Genomic DNA, 9,427 nt, shown 5'->3' on the forward strand with positions numbered 1-9,427 from the left:
GATTACTTTTTCTTTAGAGCTAAGAACTTTGCTTCTTTGGATCTGTTTTTTAACCCTAATAAATATTTCCTCATTTCAATTAAATCGATTCTTTGAAGTTGATAAATAAGTATTTAAATTAAATAATTTATACATGTGAGGATCAATATTTAGGTCCTTCTGAATGTAAGAAATACTTTTTCCTGATAAATGATTATCATTGAAATGAACGAAATATTTATATTTCTTGATATTTTTATTTATATTTATGCAACTTATATCTACTTTATTTGAAGATATCTTTTTTTGAATAAACAATCTGACATAATTATTTCGCAACAATATTTCTTCGAAAACGGGAAATGCTTTCTTGAAAAAAACTTGCTTTTCCTTGAAATAAGTAATTTTTACATTTAAAATTTTGGCCTATTTGTTTCAATTATACATTTATTTCACTACAAACAAGATTTTTTTTGAATGATTAGAAGAAACGTTTATTTAGTTCATGAAGAAGAAATTAATCATTTTAAACCATTTTTTTTCGATAAGAAATTTATGATTTGCAACTTTCAGCATTTCAGTAGCTTAGGAGAAGATAATAGAGCCTTATAGTTATTATTATTACATTAAACTTGTGAAAAAATGCTAAATTTAACTTTTCATATTTCAACTATTCAAATTTTTTAAACAATAGTGGTGTTTTTGTAGGTCAATGGAGTATTTGTTTAATATTAAACTGTGCTTATTTTTATAAATTGCGTTGCTTTTAAAATAATTATCTTTTTTTTTTAAATTTAAGTAGTTGGTTCTTTGGGTCAATAATATTTTCTAAACTTTGTTACATATTTATTTTGAACAAAATATCGCATCTTAGGATCACATAAATATTTACTCATATTAAAAAAACATTTATTTTTTCCCAAGAAATATTTGGTTAAAAGTTAGGATACCCAAAATTATAGTTCACATAATAAATAAATCAATAAATGAAACGTTAAATTTGAAATCTTAGAGAATCGGTCGCTATCGGAACTGGCCAATTACGATTGCATATTAAATATTCAGGAAAAAAAATCGATTAAATGGAAAATATTTGAATCAGAGAATTTAAGATTGCCGATTCACGCGAATTGCGAGCTGTCAGTTTGTGGAATTTTTAATCCATCTCAGAAATGTAATCATTTCAATCGGTCACCATAATATAGACAACAACGATTCAGGATGATTTCATTGAATTAATATTTTTTGTATTGGAAATTTCAAAGTATTGTGTTTCAAAGTACCGTTGTGTCTTAATTTTGAAATTGTGAACAGAATAGTAGATTCTGTATCTAGGCAGTGAAGTTGAACTTTATACGAGGATGCAGAATTTAATGTCTGAGCCGAAGGCGAGCGACTGTAAGACGGCACCAGACAATAAAACAACTTTAAGGTCGTGGCGCATACGATACATTATCTGAAATAGTCAGAATAAGAGCTCTTTTACTGGACAACTGCGCTTGATTGTACCGCATAAACGCACGCGAGAGTGACGTTAGAAGTTAAAAATCCACTTCGTAGTTAAACTTAGGTTTAAAAAGAATTCTGCTAACTCTTTTCTTTTACTTGTCTTTTACTTCTCACTCACTTCTTCCTCCTTACTGTCACTTTACGTGCTGCTCGTCGCAGTACAATAAAGTGCTCTTTTACTGCCGCTCCGCGGGCAGATACAGTGCGCTTATTTCGCCTATTTAGATGAATGCAATTTATAATATAGTTAATTACAGATTTGTACAGTAGTAAGCACTTGCTGCTCTGATAGAACTGCTGTTTCTCGAAAGAAATATTATATATTTTTCGCGGAAACAGAACCAGATATTATAAATGAGTGGAGCAATTTTTGATATGACTTTTTTAACTGTGCAAACTATTTTCTTAACATTTTTTCGTATCTGTTGCAAGCAAGAAAAATAGGAAAAGAGGATTTTATGAACAAAATTCTTCTGACCACAAAAGTTTTTTAGCCCGCACAAAAATTGCCGCCATTTTGTTAATTTTGAAGATTTTCTAATTAAAGAAAAATTTTGGATTTTTTTAATAAACGAAGTTAAAAATTCAAATACGCATAACTTCGCGAAATTTTGTTTTTTCACATAATTTTACAAAATCGTTGATATAGAATAAAATTTGATTGATGAATTGAAGCAAATAAAATGCGTTTCGAAAAAAGGGACACAAACATGGTTTTTTGAAAACCACCTTTAAGTATATGCTCAAATTTATTTTGAAAATACCACTGAAATTAAATGGTGTCTCTCGTATATCGCAGACGTATGTATGCTGCTACTGCTGTGGAGCTAGTGACTCTAGCTCGTCTCGCTGTCTTTCGTTTGTAAATAAGTGGATACTTTCTCTCTCCTCATCCCTTTTCAAAATACTTTGGTACTCCTTTTTTTATCATCTTATACCATTTATTATATTTTGACTCCTAAATCATCCTCCAGCTTTCTATTAATTATATCTCCCTCTCCTTTTTCCCAATTCTTCATAGTTTACTCCAATCCCGTCTTCTATATCTCTAACATAAAAGAACTCTCTCTTTTCTTCTTCCCATTTTTTTTAAATTTTCTCGCCCTCCCTCTTCTTTCTTCTACCTCTATCAAACACTTTCTTGCTAAATCCCCTACCTTTCCCTCCCAGAGCTTCTTCTCAAATTTTCTACACCCTCTTTCCCGCTCTAGTACTTAGTTTAGCCCTCTGCGCCAACGTATATATCTTTTCTGCTGCTATCCTAACTCCTTCCCATCTCTTTCTCTTCTTTTCTTCTTCTAGGTCTGAGATTAATATAATAAATAAAAGTGGTCTCAAAGGACAACCTTGCCTGACTCCTATCACTAACCAGAAACTATTTCCTAATTGCTCTCCTACCTTTACCCTGCTTTTTGTCTCTCTGAAAATTCCCGACACTCTTTATCAAGCCTTTATTGAACCAGGAGCCTTTCCATATTTTGTTATTCCCAACATCTTGACTATTTCTTCCCTTGTTATTTTCACTTTCTTATTTCTTTCTCTACCATATTTTTCTCCATTCTTAACTTTCCTCTTTACTCCTTTTAGCCAATACACAAAATATTTTTTTTTTGCATTCTGCCATTTCAATATCCTGGTATATTCTTTTTCTTCGTTTCCGCTCTCTATTTACTACCTTCCTGACCTTTTCTTCCGAGCCTTCTCCGCCTCTTCCTCAAACATTTTATCTTCTTTATTTTGGTCACAAAACTCAGTATACTCCTTCTTTTTTTCATATATTCTTCTCCACTACTTTTTTCTTTTCTTCATTTTCTTAATTCCTTTCTGACCTTATTCTTTGTGTTTTTACAGTCCTCATCCCATCCACTTCTATTCCCTTCTTCATAAACTTCTTTTTTGCTTGTGCACTTTAATCCTATTTTTATTTTTCCTATCATATTTTCCATCTTTTCTAAATTTCGCTTTCACATTTTGATATTTCTGACGTTGTCTCTAAACTGGACTTTTCCTTCCATTGAACAATTCTCTTTTCCTGTTTTTTTTGTTGAAATTTTACTTACTTTTTAACCTTATTTTCCATTAGCCTTTTCACTCTCTAATATCACCATTATGAGAAGCTGATCCAAATGTATAAAATTTCCTACCTCTGGTTTCTTGTTATTCTCTCTTTTACCTAGTCGTCCACTACCGCATAATTAATTACCATTCCCCTTTCTTCTCCTGAGCGTGTATATTTTCCTTCCTTATCTTCTTCTATATTTCCATTTGAGATCAATCATCACAACTCCCCCAAGCTCTTTAAGGACTTCTTTCCGTCCCGATATAGTACCTTATCTTTGAATTTTCTTCCTCTCTCTCCTCCTCTATCTCCTGTTCTCGCACTGAAATCTCCACCTATTATAACCATAATGTCTTCCTTATTTTCTTCCATCATTTCTTTCATCTCTTCTGCTTTCTACTGCATATTACCGTTTATATAAACCCCCCACTATCTTCCGCCTCTCTCTTCCAATCTTTACGTCTACTAATATTAATACTTCTTTTTGTTCTTTCCTCTCTTTCTTATCTTTGTTCCTGTTATAAATTCGTTCTTTACTTCCATCACCATTCCTCCCATTGCCATGCCCTTTTCATTCTCCCCCTTTGCATTTTGAACTTGTTATGTGCAAGCTCTTGGTAACCTTCCCCTTACTCTTTTTCGACCCTCTCCATCTAGCCCTGTCACCATCATTATTAATACATACCACTGTGTACGATTTCTCATGAACTTTCTATCTTTTCTCTCCAGTCCTGATATATTCCAGTAACATATCATCCATTCTTCTCTTCATCAGTTTATCGTCTCTTTTTGCTCCTTACAATTTCTTATTTTCCTATCACCCGTTCCTTTCTATCTCCTATTTTCCGCTATTTTCGCTATTTTCTTTAACTCATACTACATCTTCCTTTCTACCAATATCAAATCATCCTCTGTTCTTTCCCAGCTTCCATATAACATCCCCTTCTTTGTCATAACTTCCCTCTTATGTTCTCATTTCTTTCATTGCACCAACACCATTCTCTCCTCTTTTCGCTCTTCCCAATACTTTATAATCTTATACCTTTTATCACTAAGTTTCTTTTTCTTTCTTCCCTCTTTTTCTTTTCTATCAGTTTTAAAATGTATTTAAAACTACCATTTAAAATAGTTATTAGCAATACATTCACCAATTCTTTCAGTACATATAATAACTAATTCATTTCGTCTGTTATTCTTACACATTGAATTAGTAAATTTTTACTAATAAGCAGTGTACGAATCGGCGCTATTTAAATTAGTATAAAACTACTAGCAATTAGAAGTTTTCTACTAATTCAGATTTAGAGAGAATGAAACGCTTTTATGTCCTATAGAGTAACAGTCTGAAATGTTTATCGACACTGAAACATTTCAAAGATACAAAATTTAAAAACGCTTTCATTTGCACTCTCTGATGTCTGGCCTTTGAGCTTTCCTTGATTTATTTCTTTTCGCTTCGTTTGACGAAAGTTTCCCGCTCTCTGTCCAAATAGAGTATTTCGTATTGGAAGAAAGTGGTGCGAAAGTATAACTACCAAAGCATTTCTGGTAAAGAAAACGGATTATTCTACAGATGCACTAGTTGCAGCACATCATTTTTAAACTGGGAATTCTAAAAGGAACGTCAAATATTCTTGATTCAGCTGAGCAAATATTTCCATTGATTCGCTACATGCTTAGGTGCTTTTTGTACATTATTTTCATTTGCAGAAGCTTCACTGCGAATTTCATTTCCGTGAACGATGTGTTAAATCCACTGAAAAAGAACAAATTAATTCCTGAAATAAAAATTACTTAGTTACTGGTAAATGAAAAATTATAATTTTAACCATTGACTGAGGTAAATCAGGGGCATATTTTAATTTTTTTGAAATAGTAGTAGTAAATATTTTTTAGAATGTCGAAACCGCTAATTCGTATTTCTTTGAATATGTATCTGGGTATTTAATTTTCAGGTCCAGAATATGTGATAACAAAATAAGGGAAATAGAATCAGATTTTTTTATTTCTAGAACTGCATGTACTGAGATTTTTGAATGCCTAGTACAATTTTAAAAATTCCTCAATTATTCCAGAAAATAATATTATTTGTTATTAATCCAAATGTTGTGAAATCCTTCAAGAAAAACATTCAATAATGACTTAGAATAAAAGCATTAATTTTAACGTTCCAAAAATAAAGAAAAATAAATCTTTAAAATAAATTTTAATCGTTAGATATAGGTAGTTTTGCTTACAACTTCAATTTGAACCTATTTACCTCAGAACTGAGTCACTTTTTTAGTTTCGTCTATTTATTGGTAAAATCCAGCTTCGCACGTCTTAAAAGCGACTTTTTGTTTTCTTTTAAATTTGAGATCTGATTTTTAATAATATTCTTTATCTCCTCTGAACTTTACCTTAAATTTGACCTAGTACAAAGTTTCAAAAAATGTACTATAACCACAAAAAAATCTATTGAATACGTACTTGCTACGGTTGACACTAGGTATAGTTTAAATATCACTGAAATCTTCATGTAAGATTCCATTTTTTTATTATATTCATTACCATTCATACAAATGATACAATATTTAAAGCGAACATGTATTTTAAGAATCAGTGAATGTTTTATTGAAAGAAACAAAATAAAAATCTTATAAGATATTGATTTTAGCGTTCTTTATACACATATCATACGCGACCATAATAACGAAAACCTGGAAATGTTGAAACACTACTAACCAAAATGAAAAATGTTTCATTATGCCAATGGTTGATCATTAAAGCAGGGGGCGATTAAAAGTAAAAATTCCAAATATAAGTTTGGCAAAGTAAAAGCTGCAAAACTGTAAATAAGAAATGTACGAAAATTTAAATTTTACGGAGTGAAAATTCTAAAATTATCCAAATCGTTCAATGTGAGGAAAAAAATGTGGGTTAGCATTCGAAAAAATGAGTTAAAAAATTTTTTGAAATATTTCTTTGAAACTAAAATGTAGCGTTTAAATATGATTAAATATTTCTGAATTTCAAAGACATAAAAAAAAATTATGCTAAAATATTTAATTGTGGTATGATTTGAAGAATATTTTAGGAATTTGATAAGTATTTAACAATTCAAGAAATTATATTAAATGTAAAACGTCTGAAATTGCTTCAGCTTCAACCACATAAACATATTATCAATTTTCTTTCTCGAAAAAAAATCATGATTTAGGGATTTTGGTAATTTGAATTTTGGGCAATTTTGGAACGTTTTTAACACGATGTAAAATTGTTTGTTCATGACACAAAAATAATAACATGCTTATTTGATTTAAGCTAAAGAAATTTCAGGTTTGACATATTCCATTTTTTCAAAAAAGTGTAGAATTAACTCCATCCAAAACAACATGGCTTTCCCACGCCCTGAAGAAATTGTAAATTAGGCAAAAAGTTTTGTATTATTGTTCACAAGCAAGACCTGTAGTTTAAAGAAGAATCCATTTGTCAAATATGGGACCAGCCACTAAAAATTTGATTTCGAGAAAAATGAGGGATCTAACCGAATTTCCTCCTAAGATTCTTTTTTCCACGATGAATATTTTATTTGTATTTTTCGGAATTTAGAAACAGTTTCCTGGTTGTCTTTATGTCTTAATAATTTCCCTTTAAACTCATTTAAAATGTAATAGGCCTTTTGTGCGTATTTAGTTTCATTTTGACCAAAACATTACTTAGGACCCTTTTTGACAAAGCGCTTCAATGCGCTTGCAAAACTCGCCTTTGACTCGCCTTGCGAAGTTCACATTCGTTTAAAAAGCTCCTTCTTCAAGGATTTGGATTTCAAATCTGATTGTAAACGAAGCTGAGTAAGGTACTGAAAAGTAACGCAGAATTTCCTCTTGGCATAATATACCGTGACTCAGGAACCGGAAACTTAGTCTATTGAATTAGAAAGGGTCCGTCAAGTTTGCAACTGTTCAGTACCGAATCGTCCAGTGAAGCGTGTACGAGCTAAATGGCATTACCAGACTACTTGAATAACCAAATTAGGCTCTACAAGAACCCTAGGTGGCTCGAGAACAATTTTACGATTGTTCTCTCAAGCTTTTCTAATTGCAGATTCACTATCTTCACTTTAACCGAGATTCTTTACGCTCCCAAACTTTGGAAAGGAAAATTTCACTTTATTCCACTTAATTAAAAACATAAATTTATTCTCAATTCGAAAGGGTTTAATTTTAAAGGGCTGAAATTTTTTTTAATTTTTAACAGGGTGTCTGCCCGATAGATGATTTTAAACCCTAAGTCATTTCCCGATTGTTATACCGGTAATCCGAGGTGAAGTCATGCCAACATCTTGCATCTCTCATTTCGAAAAAATGAAATTCCTCAAAGTAATGTGCAAAATGCAGCAATTCAAATTTGCGTTGAGGTAAATTTGTGGCATATCACATGTGTGGTAAATTGGCAAAAGTACATCAAGTCACATGTGGGGCAAATTGCACTGCAGCATCTTACATTTCGAAAAATAAAAAGTTCATAAAAAATTGGGAAAAGTACGACAAGTAACAAATGCAACGAGGCACATTTGCAGCAAGTCACATTTCAGCACCTCTCATTTCGAAAAATTTCAAGTCCACAAAAAATTGGCAAAACTACGGCAAGTTACATGTGAGATGAGACACATATTGCGGCAAGTCGCATTGCGGCATCTCTTATTTAAAAAAATTTAATGTGCACAAAAAATAAGCAAAAGTACAGGAAGTCATATGTGCGGAAAGTTACATATGCGACGAGTCACATTTGCGGCAAGTCGCACTGCAGCATCTTATATTTCCAAAAATTTGAAGTTGATACAAAATTGGGAAAAGTGTGGCAAGTTACAAGTTCAACGATTTACATTTGTGGCAAGTCGCATTGCGGCATCTCTCATTTCTAAAAATTGTAAGTCCACGAAAAATTGGCAAAATGACAGCAAGTCACACGTGCGGTAAGTTAAATATCGGTCGAGTCACATTTATGATAGGCTGAATCGCGGCATCTCTCATATCGAACAATTTGAACTCTTCAAAAAATTGACAAAAGTCCGGGAAGTAATAATTAGAACTTGTGATTAGTCACAGAAATAAATTTAGTTACACCACTAATTTTTGGAATTTGTTTTGGACTCCAAACGTTTCCGAATGAGAGATGTCACAGTGTGACTTGCTGTAATTTTGTCGGTTTTTTGTGGACTTGAATTTTATCAAGATGAGATTAGCCGCAACGTTACTTGCCGCGAATATTGCTTACCGAAATTATTTCAATTTTTCACGGACTTCAAATTTGTCTGAATGAGAGATGCCGCAATTGTGATTCGCCAATAATGTGACTTGTCTCGAGGTGACTTTTCACAAATGTCACTTGCCGCAGTACGACGTATAGGGGGTTGCCATGAACCGGAACTTGTAAACTCATCATTTTTCTCGGTCAATATAAAAGAGTTCAAAAGATTTTTAAATCTTTTAGAAGATCTTAATCATTTCTGATTTGGAACAGGGTATTTTGGAGAAGCATATTTTAATCGGATTTAGAAAATGAGGTAATTTTTGGTCATAAGAATTGTAGTTCTTATTTGGAATACAACATTTCCTAAACGAATCACAATCCTGAACTTGAGGAAGCATTTTCTTTTTAAATTCTCATCTTGTAAATCAGAACTTTAGCTATTTTCTAAACTTCCCGTTACATGTCAAAAACTTCCTGCTTCAAGTCAAAAAATAATTCTTTACGAAAATTTCCTATCCCAAAGTGTAAATTATTATTCTTTATAGAAATTACAGTCTGTCAAGTTAAAGCGTGGGTGGCTTTACTCGCAGTCGGTAAGGTGTATCGACATGATTTTGGTGTCAAAATATTAAGAAGAGCTCCCTC

Source organism: Belonocnema kinseyi, chromosome 8, assembly GCF_010883055.1.
Source record: "Belonocnema kinseyi isolate 2016_QV_RU_SX_M_011 chromosome 8, B_treatae_v1, whole genome shotgun sequence".
Lineage (NCBI taxonomy): Eukaryota > Metazoa > Arthropoda > Insecta > Hymenoptera > Cynipidae > Belonocnema > Belonocnema kinseyi.